This window comes from Octopus bimaculoides, chromosome 10 (assembly GCF_046866305.1).
Source record: "Octopus bimaculoides isolate indiv1 chromosome 10, ASM4686630v1, whole genome shotgun sequence".
In the NCBI taxonomy this organism is placed as follows: Eukaryota; Metazoa; Mollusca; class Cephalopoda; order Octopoda; family Octopodidae; genus Octopus; species Octopus bimaculoides.
Window position 1 is genome coordinate 33,702,042 of NC_142937.1, and position 13,514 is coordinate 33,715,555.

The 13,514-nt window shown below is 37.8% G+C and overlaps 1 protein-coding gene across 1 annotated transcript in view; it reads right to left on the reverse strand.

Annotated features, from left to right (window-relative positions):
• Positions 1-13,514, reverse strand: part of LOC106877315 (cytosolic carboxypeptidase 6-like) — a 1,751,930-nt gene that overhangs the window by 606,401 nt on the left and 1,132,015 nt on the right. The gene's annotated exons all lie outside the window — the stretch shown is intronic.

Sequence of the window (13,514 nt, forward strand, 5' to 3'; positions counted from 1 at the left end):
AGACTTTCTGAATCATTCTACAATATAATAGTTTTTCAATTTCTCCTCATTCTAAGTACATATCCATTTAAGAATAAGGCAGCAGCAAGCTGGCAGAACAGCACACAAGACAAAATCATTAGTAGTATTTCTTCTAGTTTTACTGCAGAGGTCAACTTTGTCCTTCATCCTTTCAAGGTCAATGAAAATTCTACCTATTGAGCACTGGGGTTGAAGCAATCGACTATCCTCATCTCACCCAAAATTTCAGGCCTTGTGCCTGTAGTAGAAAGGATTATTATTATTATTATTGTTGCTGTTTGTCTATTGACATGTGTTGCACATCACTCTGTAAGTTTGTTATTATTCATATTGTTACACATTGCTATACATTGTACATTTGTTATCGTTACATAGATAAACTAACTAGAAACTTGGGGGGGGGGGGCTGGTTACTTCTTCTCTGTCTGTAGCCCTTAAGGGCTATTTTGGTGTTTGTTTAGGCAAAGACACTCCTTTTTTTTTCATTAAAAAAAAAGATGGTTATTGAGAACTGTTCATCCACCGAAAAGAACAGCCGATCATCCAGAAAAGAGAACAGCTAAGCTGTAAAAGACAATGACCAATCCCACCCAGATATGGGCCGAGAAAAAGCTATCCTCGAAAGGTTGGGCAGAGGTGACGAATGCATACATTACATCCATCATATATTATCATCTTACCGTCATGCCTTGCCTCAGTTTATGTCTGACCAAACTGGAGAGTGTACTCTTCCACTTTCTGTGGAAGGGACATGTTCCACTGGCTAGGTATGTATTCCTTTGCTGTCAACACCTGCTGAATGGAAGGCTGGGAATGCTGTGGTTGCCGATGCACAGACATGCACTGAGGCTGTGACATCTCAAGTGCTTCCTTGATGGTGAGCATGTGGAGTTGTGGTTTGTCAGACATGATTTTCCACAGCTCATCTCTTTGACTGAGCTGCAGTCATGGGTCAAGTGTAGACTGAGGCAGGACACCTGGCACCTAGAGTGTTGTCAGGCACTCACAGTCCTCTGTCAGCCAGGCAATGTGGTTGGTGAAAGTTCCACCAAGGCTTTCTATAGAGGGTTAGTGTTGGGCATGTGCGACAAGGCTCTTGAGGACACTCTGGGTGTTAATGTGAATGAGTTAGCTGGTCAGTTCTGAAGGACTTTCTGGCCAGGGCCTATGGATAACTTCCATAAATTCTTGACCTAGAAGTGCTACTGAGGGGCATTGCTGGTTCAGGATAAACTCTACAGGCATGGAAGTGTTGTTAGCTGGGCTTGCCCGAGGTGCATACAAAGCGATGAAACTGTTTTGCATACTCTTGTCCAGTGCCTGAACATTGCTGACTTGTGGATTTATGTCAAATACCTGCTGTTGCATGTATGAAGGATCCAGCTATCAGATGAGTCCATCATGAAGACTGCCTTCCTTTTGCCAGGAAGGGCAGGCAGTATTTCTTTGTCTGGTGGCCTTAGTGAAAGAGGTTGTGTGGCAGACCAGGTTGAAAGGGTTGAAGTCAGACACTTTCCTCCTTGGCCAAGCCCTCATTAACCTATTCAAGTTTTACTTGATAAGAAAAGTGAGGGTAGAGAGGAAACTGCTGCCTATGTTTCCGGGGTTGAATTATTTAGATCCCAAAGAATTCCTCTCAACACATATCTATGTTGCTCCCCCACTATTGCTGCTTGTGGTCAGAGATGCACATATCAGCAGCCATTAAGAGACATGCTCAGCTGGTTAAGGTCAAGCAGCTGACAGGCAAATCTGCAGTGTTGAGCAGAATATTTGCTGTAGCCCATCATTTATAACAAAAGAAAACATGTACATTGAAATACTTCCAATCAGTTAAGATCAGAAGCTATGAGAGCCACAGTTTAATACTGCTTCAAGGCATTTATCATTATTTTTATTATAATTGTTGTTGTTGGTATTATTATTATTATTGTTATTATTATTGTTATTATTATTATTACCATCATCATCATTATTATTATTATCATTATTGTTGTTATTATTATTATTTGCTGCAAAAAATCCCAGAAAAATTCAGGAAATTGCTGAAGTGTATCTGCATATAGTTTTAGTGTGTAGCTATTGGCAGTTTTGTTTTACCTCTTTCTCTCCAATTCTCCCAGCCTCTTTTCTCTTTATAATACTATTTTATTCTCTCCTCTTTTACTACTCTCTCTTTCTGCATTTCTCTCTCTCCTTCTCTCTCTCTCTCTCTTTCTTCCCTCAATGCATAGAAAGAACTGGCAGAGAAAACAATGTTAAATCATTGGATGTGAATAATCTGAACAAGAGATTTCACCGCTACTGAACATTGCTTCTTTTTCCAAACCATTGCTATCTCAACAACTGCGACTTTATCTCATTTATATTAAGACTGACTTCAATTCTGGTTTCCCTGAAAAGAAACCTCTGCTTGATGCCAGTATTTGCAATTAAATTAACACTTGTTAACTCACAGAAAGACAGAGCAAATAATAGCTTTTTCTGATGCATTCGAGAATAAGAAGAGAAAATACACAAACAATGAAATGAGTGAAAAAGTATATAAATAAACATGTATGGGCATTTTCTGTACATTAATCCTAGAGTCGAGCCAGATTATAGAGAAATGGAATTGAAGTCAAATGTTGATCGAATTGATCTTCATGTTAAACTTAGTATTTTTGTAGTTCTTGGAAAGCAAAGCAGACAGCATTGCCAAAATGGTTTTGAAAAATGTTTTTTTGAATGTGAGAGAAATTTTTCAACAAAAAAAAAAAAGAAATAGATGGAATAAAGAAAAAGAAGTAAAAATAGAAGAAGAAGAAAGGACAGAAAGATGGCAAAAGGAGAATCACAAGAGATAAATATGTGTAGACGGTGAGGGAGTAGAACATGAAGCATAAAATATTATTATGATAAATGACTATTCTGAGAGTAGAGATAGAGAGAATAGTAGTTCAGGAAAAAATATTCTATAAACAAGTTTAGAAAGAAAACAATTGTGATGGACTATTTCATACTTGGTTGTATACTCACACAGATATATCATAATCATCATCATCACCATCATTATTATTATTGAGTGAGAGAGCAGTGCATGCCATCAAAGTGACACTGGGGTAAAATATACAAATTACAGTATAACCATCATGACTACCCGTCTAATAAGGGTACACCAGGCACATGCATCACGACCACATGTGTGCAACATGGTGATTTCATATCAAGATAAACAGCGCATGACCTGGAAGGTACGGCCCAGTTAAAATTTTCTTCAGGTCAAGTAGCCAATCCCACTCAAATTGTCCTTGAGTTATTTAAGGATTTTGAATGAAACACCCATGTTTCCAGAGGTGAATTATTCAAACTCCAAAGAATTCCTCTCAACACATGGTTATGATGCTCCCCCGCTACTTCTGCTTGTGATCAGAGATGCACATATCGTCAACCACTAAGGGACATGCTCAACTGGTTATGGTCAAATAACTGACAAGCAAATCTGTGGTATTGAGTAGAATATTTGTTGTAGCCCATCTTTTATACCAAGACAAAACAATGTACATCATGACACTGTACATCAGTTAAGATCAGAAGCCATGAGAACGAGTGCCTGGTAAGCATCAGGGCATCATCATCATCATTATAATTATTATTATTATTATTAGTAGTAGTAGTAGCAGCAGTAGTAGTAGTAGTAGTGTTGGTTACTGCTGTTTTAATATCTGACTTACTATAATGTCATGGATTGATCAGTTCTATATTAAATTATGTACAGTTGCTCCTCTTGATCCTCTCTCATATTGTTTGCAAGGCCTAACGGTCCTGACCTCATCAGTTTTACTCCTGTGATTTCCTCTTTCATAAATTATCTTCCCATTTCAATACATGACAGGTCTTCACTCATCAAATCTCATCTATTTTCACCATATGTCTTGATGCAAGTACAGCTAAGCTCTTCTACATACATTAGCTGGTATTGCTAATGCCCACACACTCTATCACTTGTATTTCAACTGATCAGATATAACTCAATCATTTCTCTCCAACCTCTACAGATTCTTTATGTTGTTCAATAAACTTAGGTTGACATAACACCACCCCAACGATGACCATCACCACCACATAATTCTTAGCTTCCATGAGCTTCCATGAGCAGGGTTATTGATAAACTGAAAAGGAACTTTTAATTCTGGAAGTAATGCCTAAAGTTATATACAGACTATGTAAGAGAGCTATTGTAGCCCTGTTTTGTTAAAACTAGGTACAGACTGTGTAAGAGGTGCTACCATAGCCCTGTATTGCTAGACATTGGTACACACTATGGAAGAGTAGCTATGGTGGCACTATGATTGCAAGACTTAAATGTAAATTGACATTGAATATTTTCAGCACAGGAGCGAAGTCATAAAAGCAAAACAACATATAAAAAATAAGATTTAAAAAAATGAAAGTTTTTTTTTTCCCCATAAAAATGATCAATTCTAAAACCTATACTTTGATGTATGTGTGTATGTGTGTGTGTGTATGAGTGTGTGTATGCATTCTCTAAGAAGTAATATCACATTACTTGTACTACTTGTACCTCACACACACACACACACACACACACACACACACACACACACACACACACACGATTACAAACATGCATATATAAATTTCCTATATTTTATGTTATATAGCCCAATGTTTCATTTAGAAAAGTAAATATATGCATATTCTATTCAAGTTTGTATGCTCTATTATTCGTTACTGAAGTGTTGACACAACTATATATATATATATATATATATATATATATATATATATATATATAAAATGTATGTTTGCATGTATGCATGTGTATTATGCTGTGTGCATGTGTATGAATAGACCAGAGAATATTTTATTGATATAAATATCTTCTGCTACATTTATGAATACCTGAATGATTGTGTGTATGTGTGCATGTGTAATAACCAATAGCTTAGTATCTGGTGTGTGCGCTATGTGTGCATCTATATTCCTGTCTATAATACATTACTTAAAATACACGACTACATTCACATTACATTACATACATACAATCAAGTTTAAAAAAAAAAATGTTAAAATGCACACATACATACACACATATATATATGCATGAGTGACACACACACATGTATGTGTAATGCGAACATACACACACATAGAGATAAAAATTATGGTAGCTTTATTTATAAAGAGAAAATGAACCTTAAGTTCCTTGTTTAGAATTTCTATATTAATGTTCTCTTCAAATCAGAAAGCTTATGGAAATGCTTCTCTTAAAAGCCATTTATTAATAAATTAAAAGTTAAAGAAAGTTGTTAAAGACTTCCATCAAATATTCAAAGATATTTAAGAGATTCCAACAAAACCTTAGCTTTCACTCAGTAAACATCTTTCAGCTTCATCCTTCCTTTTCCGTAATATTTCTATAAATTTAAGAAAACTACATGCATATCTTTCTCCATTCAATATTTCATTCATTCAGTTAAAATATTATTTGGTCACATTTACAAGTAGTTTGCTAGGCAAGCGTGTATGTGTTTGTGTATGTGTGTGTTCACACATTAGAATGGTGGACAGGTGAAGGTCAATCGTTCTACCCCAACATCAGTAATAGTAATCTATCATTTGTAGAAGACATCAAATTTTAAAAGGCCTCATTCACCCAGCTTAAAATAAATACTGTGAAGGAAGAATAACTTACTTATGTAGGTAGCAGAAACACTACATAAATGATGAAGGTTTCTTAGATTTGTGGTGCTGAATTCAAGTTCTTTCAAATTGACTATTTCTCTAGGAAGATGTATTTAGACCAGTCTATATTGTGAATTCCATGACGAACTACAGTACACTTACATTTCAATAACAGATCACATACATCTACACAGACACATGCATGCACACAAGAATCTGTATGCAAAGGATTCCATGAAAATAAAGGTCAATGGACAGTTGTTGCTTCATTAATATTTCAGACATTCTTTACTATAATTGCAATGGTTCTTGTGTACTGCATGGGTTGTTGTTGTTTGACCCCAGGTCAGGTCAGGTCATGTCATGTCATTCCTGACAGTGCAAACTTATGATCAAAGACATTCTAGTTGTGACCATCCTGTATTTTATAAGTTTCTAGCATTAGGTTATGAAATATGTCCTTCCTTTTATTAAGATGATACAAAGTGATTTGATGATTTGGCTGTCGTTCTTAACAAGTTCCCTTATTGGTACTACATAGTAAATTAAATATGGCATCAAACACGTCCTGAGTTCAAATTGTACAATAAGTATAATGTCATCTTTTGAGCAGTAGCACCTATTTTCCATGTAATACAGTTAACATCGCTGTTATGACTCACCAGATCTACTTAAGGTGGACTGATAGATATACTCTCCAAGAAGAGATTTGTCTCTCATCTTCTTAATATACTGAAACTGAAACAAAACACCAGATCATTGTAGATTCCCGGTTCATTGTAGATGTATCTATAGTTTATTAAATACCAATATTGTGAAAGGTTTCACTTTGTAGCTTGACTGAAGCAGAGTTTCATTTTTACCACTCTATGTTATTGTTTTAGCCTCAAGTCTGTCCTGAAAGAGCAGGCCTATGATCAAAGACCTTCCAACCATAACCATCCTATCTTTTTCTCAGGCAATGTGTGTCCAGTACAACATTATCTAATGTACAAGGTAGCAAAATAACAGAATAGTAAGGCCTTATGTCTTGCCCAAGGACATAACACACCATAGGTAATTGAACCCATGACCTTACGATCGTGAGCCGAATACCGTAACCAGTAAGCCACATACCTTCACTGTAGATAACATTCTCAGTATGACACATCCTACATAACATGCACCACATAACATACATACTACATAACACATTCTACATAATAAATCCGACATAACATCTACATAACACTCTACATAATACACTCTATGTAACGCACTTTACATAACAGCCTCTACATAATAATCCCATAGAAAACACTTTCTACAAAACACCTACATATTACACACACTGCATAACACTTCATTCTTCATTTGTCAACCTCAGTCTCTTCTTCTCTAACTCTGTATCTTTATCACTCACTCACTTTCTTCCACTCTCTCTCAAATATACATACACTCAGACTCTCACTTTCTCTCCCCCTTTGTAATACATGTCCTGCCTCTTTATCCCTCTCTATCTTTCTTGTTTTATTATTTCGCTTGTTTGTTCTTTATGATTCACCTCCCTTTCTTCTACCATTCTTTCTTCTCACTACACATCCTCCCTATCTCTCTGTATATATATATATATATATATATATATATATATATATATATATGTATATATATGTGTGCATATATACATATATATATATATATATATATATATATATATATATATATATATATATATACATATATATATATATATAGCCTCCCTCTCTACTCCCTCTCTCTCTCTCTCACTCTATATATCTTCTCCTTCTCCTCACCCTGACACCCTTTCTACACCGTTTCTTTTGTTTTAACATCTTCTGTAAATGACATTTTAAATTAAGTTTAAAATTAGGCATTTCTTACACACACAGCTACACATTCCTATTCAAACACATGCATACGTCGCTCCATACACACATGTACATCCATTTAAACACACACACACACACACACATACACACATACACATCTACCCAAACAAACACATTCTACACCACACACCCATACACACATATCTCACACATGCAAGTGTGTGTCCACATACACACATTTTGCACTTCTGTACTCCTTCACTACTTCAACAAGTGGGCACTAGATGCAACATCAAAGGATACAGACCTCCCTCCCTACTACTACTACTACTACTACTACTACTACTACTACTGCTGCTGCTGCTGCCACTACTACTATAAGTATTGCTGCCACCTTATCACCATTCTTACCATGATCAACCTCGCTATTATTACCTCTGCTGTGACTATAACTACCCTATTATTAGTACCCCCACCACCACCGCCACCACCATTACAACCACGGCGATTATGACGATGATGACGACCACGATGACAACCACCACCACCACCACAAAACTATCACTGACATCCCTACCTCTACTACAACTGATGTAAATATTACCATCACAACCACCGCTACCACCAATACCAGCACCACCCCCGCCACAATCCTTACAACTGCTAGCACCACCATCACCACCACAACTACTACTACTACTACTACTACTACTACTACTACTAGCAGTACCACTACTGCTGCTACCAAAACCGTTACAATGGCTTGCACCACCATCACCACCAGCAAACTCCATAGTTACTACTACTACTACTACTACTACTACTACCACTGTAAATATTACCATCACAACCACTACTGCTATTACCACCACCATGAACTCTACTGCCATTTCGACCATTACAACTGCTTGCACTCCAGTATCACTACTACTACTACTACTAATACTACTATTACTAACTACTGTTGCTACTGCTACTACTACTACAACAACTACTACTACTACAACTACTACTACTACTACTACTACTACTACTACTACTACTACTACTACTACTACTACAACTGCTGCTACTACTACTACTACTACAACTACTACTGCTACAACATTCACTAACACCACCACCACTGCCATCACAACCACTACCACCACCACCACCACCACTGCCACCCTTATTTCTACCCCCATCTTCTTCCAGTGAATTCACTGAATCCTCTTTGACTATCAACTCTTGAGAGTAGAAGTGAGGAGATGCTGCAAGTTTCAATGTACAGACAGGGTGTATAACAATTAATTGACAGATCTTCTGCTGTGGCATCAAACGATATTCTCTGATTAGGCAGCACCAAATCAATAAAACTGTTGATTAAAGCAATTCACGGAAGAATTGACAACACACTCAAGGAAACAGTAAGACGTACACACACACACACACACACACACACACACATATATATATGTACATATGTATATGAGTGTGTTATATATATATATATATATACATATATATATATATATATATATATACACACATCGACACACATATATATACATATATAAAACCTGTGACATACACACAAACACATGTATATGGATATATATATATATATTTGTGTGTGTATGTATACATACATATATATATATATATATATATATATATATATATATATATATATATATATATATATGTATATATATATGTGTGTATGTGTGTGTGTGTATATATATATATATATATATATATATATATGCATGTGTATGTACAAGTATGTTTGTGTATATATGTGTGTATATGCATGTGTATACATATATGTATATATGTGTATATATATATCTTTCCATTTCTCTCTTCCCTCTCTCCCTCCTCTCTCTCTACACACACATATATACATAATAGTAGAAAAAAGAACACAAAAACAGCAACTATAATGACAATAAAACTAAGGAGAAGGAAGAGAGGAAGGGAAGGAGGAAGAGGAGGAGGAGGAGGAGGATAATGAAAATCTTTAAAAATTAAAGGAAAACTAATCAATAAAAACAAAAGTGAAGAAAGAGCTGAAATGAATGAAGATTTGTAAAAATGACAAAAGCAACAAATGTAAAGGAAAGAAGAGAAGATAAGCGAGAGAAAGAGAGAGTATAATGTGTATGAGAGGGAGAGGGAGGGAGGGAGGGAGGGAGAGAGAGAACAAGAGAGAGAGAGAATGAGAGAGAGAGCGAGAAAGAGGGACAGAGAACGAGAGTGAGAGAGAGAACAAGATAGGAAGAAAGAACCAGAGATGGAGAGAGAATGAGAGAGAGGGAGAGGGAAGAGAAAAGGAGAGGGAGAGGGAAGAGAAAAGGAGAGAGAGAGGGAGAGGGAAGAGAAAAGGGGAGATGGAGAATGAGAGAGAGGGAGAGGGAAGAGAAAAGGGGGAGGGAGAATGAGAGAGAGGGAGAGGGAAGAGAATAGGAGAGAGAGAGAACGAGAGAGAGGGAGAGGGAAGAGAAAAGGGGAGAGGGAGAATGAGAGAGAGGGAGAGGGAAGAGAAAAGGGGAGAGGGAGAACGAGAGAGAGGGAGAGAATGAGATAGGGAGAAAGAGAAGAAACGAGAGAGAATGAGAGAGAAAGAGAGGGAGAGAATGAGAGAAAGAGAATGAGAGAGAGAAAGAGAGGGAGAAAATGAGAGAGAGGAGAGAGGGGAGGAAGAGAGAAGGGAATGGGAATGGGGGTGGGGAATAGAGGAATGCATTGGAAGGAGGTTTGATAAATTAAACTGAATGTGTGGAGAAGATTGGAAAACAACAAAAACTAAAAAAAAAGAGAACAAAAATAAAGGAAGAGAGAGAGAGAGAGAGAGAGAGAGAGAGGTGGGGGTGTGTAGTGTATTTTTAATTGATGGCAGTTGCTCATTCACCAAATTGTCTAATGATAAGATAGAGCAAAGTAACATGAATAATAATAATGATGATGATGGCGATGATGATGATTAAAAACATAAATAATCATAAAAATGCTGATGGTGATGATGATGATGCTGACAGTGGTGATGGTGATAGTTGTAGTGGTGGTAGTATTTGTAGTGGAAGCTGTGGTGGTAGCATTGGTGATGAGGATGATGATGATGACAAAATGATGATTATGATGACGATAAAAAACATAAACGATGGTAGTGATGGCGATGATGATAGTTGTAATGGTGGTGGTGGTGGTAGTTGCATGGAATCTGTGGTGGTAGTATCAGTGATGATGATGGTGGTGGTGGTGCTGGTGACGGTGATGATGATGATGATAAAAATCAAATAAAGACAATAAAAACAGTCAAAAACTGACAATGTAGTGTCATGGATGTATTCCTGAATGGTGAACACAGATTGTTTAACAAATGTTGGGTTTCTTTTTGTAAATACACTTGGCTCTAACTGAATCATGTATAGTTTAGATGAGCCAACTGACAAATCACTGTTGCAATATTTTCTCCATACAAAGGCGGCGAGCTGGCAGAACCGTTAGCATGTCAGGCGAAATGCTTAGCGGTATTTCGTCTGCCGTTACATTCTGAGTTCAAATTCTGCCGAGGTCGACTTTGCTTTTCATCCTTTTGGCGATCGATAAATTAAGTACCAGTTACGCACTGGGGTCGATGTAATCGACTTAATCCCTTTGTCTGTCCTTGCTTGTCCCCCTCTATGTTTAGCCTCTTGTGGGCAATAAAGAAATAAGAAACGTTAGCGTGCCGGGTGAAATGCTTTGCGGTATTTCGTCTGCTGTTACATTCTGAGTTCAAATTCCGCCGAGGTCGACTTTGCTTTTCATCCTTTTGGGGATCGATAAATTAAGTACCAGTTACGCACTGGGGTCGATGTAATCGACTTAATCCCTTTCTCTGTCCTTGTTTGTTCCCTCTATGTTTAGCCCCTTGTGGGCAATAAAGAAATAAGAAACGTTAGCGTGCCGGGCGAAATGCTTAGCGGTATTTCGTCTGCCGTTACATTCTGAGTTCAAATTCTGCCGAGGTCGACTTTGCTTTTCATCCTTTTGGCGATCGATAAATTAAGTACCAGTTACGCACTGGGGTCGATGTAATCGACTTAATCCCTTTGTCTGTCCTTGTTTGTTCCCTCTATGTTTAGCCCCTTGTGGGCAATAAAGAAATAAGAAACGTTAGCGTGCCGGGCGAAATGCTTTGCGGTATTTCGTCTGCTGTTACATTCTGAGTTCAAATTCCGCCGAGGTCGACTTTGCTTTTCATCCTTTTGGGGATCGATAAATTAAGTACCAGTTACGCACTGGGGTCGATGTAATCGACTTAATCCCTTTGTCTGTCCTTGCTTGTCCCCCTCTATGTTTAGCCTCTTGTGGGCAATAAAGAAATAAGAAACGTTAGCACGCTGGGTGGGATGCCGAAATGCTTTGTGGTATTTCATCTGTTTTTACATTCTGAGTTCAAATTCCACCAAGGTCGACTTTGCCTTTCATTCTTTCAGGGTTCATAAATTAAGTACCAGTTGCATACTGGGGTCGATCTAATTGACTGGCCCCTCTCCAAAAACTTTGGGCTTGGTGCCTAGAGTAGAAAATATTTTCTCCATTCAGTACAGGTGTGGCTGTTGTGGTAAGAAACTTGCATTCCAACCACATGTTCCAGGTTCAGTCCCCCTGCGTGACAACTTGGGCAAGTTTTTTCTTCTATAGCCACGGGCTTGTGAATGGATTTGGTAGACAGAAACTGAAAGAAGCCAATCATATATATATATATATATAGTGTGTGTGTGTGTGTGCGTGTGTGTGTGTATTTGTGAGTGTGTGTCTGTGTTTGTACCCCCACCATCGCTTGACAACCAGTGTTGGTGTGTTTACATATCCATAACTTAGCAGGTTGGCAAAAGAGACCGATAGAATAAATACTAGGCTTACAAAGAATAAGTCCTGGGGTCAATTTGTTCGACTAAAGGCGGTGCTCCAGCATGGCCACAGTCAAATGACTCAAACAAGTAAAAGAACATCCTAACAAAATTTAACAAAATAATATACTGTATTTTCTCATACATGTTCATGTAGCATATACTGTAAGCATGTAGTTTTAACATTTAAGCATTGTCACTATTTTCCAAATACAGAAGGACTTAGTGTTTAAAACATGCTTTTTGTGGACAGTGTTACATAACTGGCCCATTTGAAAGTACCCTTCAATTGTTGGGCCATATGCTGTGCTTGAGAAGATCTGTTAAGTCAAGTGAAATCATTGTTGTGGCCAATGCCAGTGCTGCCTGATTGGCACCTGTGCTGGTGGCACGTGAAAAGCACCATTCAAGTGTGGCTGATGCCAGTACCACCTGACTGGCTCATGTGTTAGTAGCACATAAAAAGCACCCACTACACTCTTGGAGAGGTTGGCATTATGAAGGGTGTCCAGCTGTAGAAAATTTGCCAGATCAGATATGAGCTTGGTGCAGCCTCCTGGCTTGCCAGTCCTCAGTCAAACTGTCCAACCCATGCCAGCATGAAAAGCAGACGTTAAACGATGATGATGATGATATCTGTATTCTATTGTTCTATGACCCATCAAAATGTTTCTATTTAGACTATAATTTCACATGGAATTTTTGGTTCTCCAAAATCATCTTGGTGTATAAGTCAACCTTCCTCCTTTTAGCTAAAAATTATGGTTGAAAATTTCAACTTGGATGCTGGAAAATACAGAACTCATTATCATCATCATCATTGTCATTTAATGTCTGCTTTCTATGCTGGCATGGGTTGGACGGTTTGACTGAGGGCTGGCAAGCCAGAAGGTTGCACTAGGCTCCAGTCTGATCTGGCAAAGTTTCTACAGCTGGATGCCCTTCCTAATGCCAACCACTCCGAGAATGTAGTGGGTGCTTTTTACATGCGACTGGCATGAGGGTCAGTCAGGTGACACTGGCAATGATCATATATGAATGGTGCTTCTTGTGTGCTACCAGTATGGGACCAGCCAGGCTGCACTGGCATCAA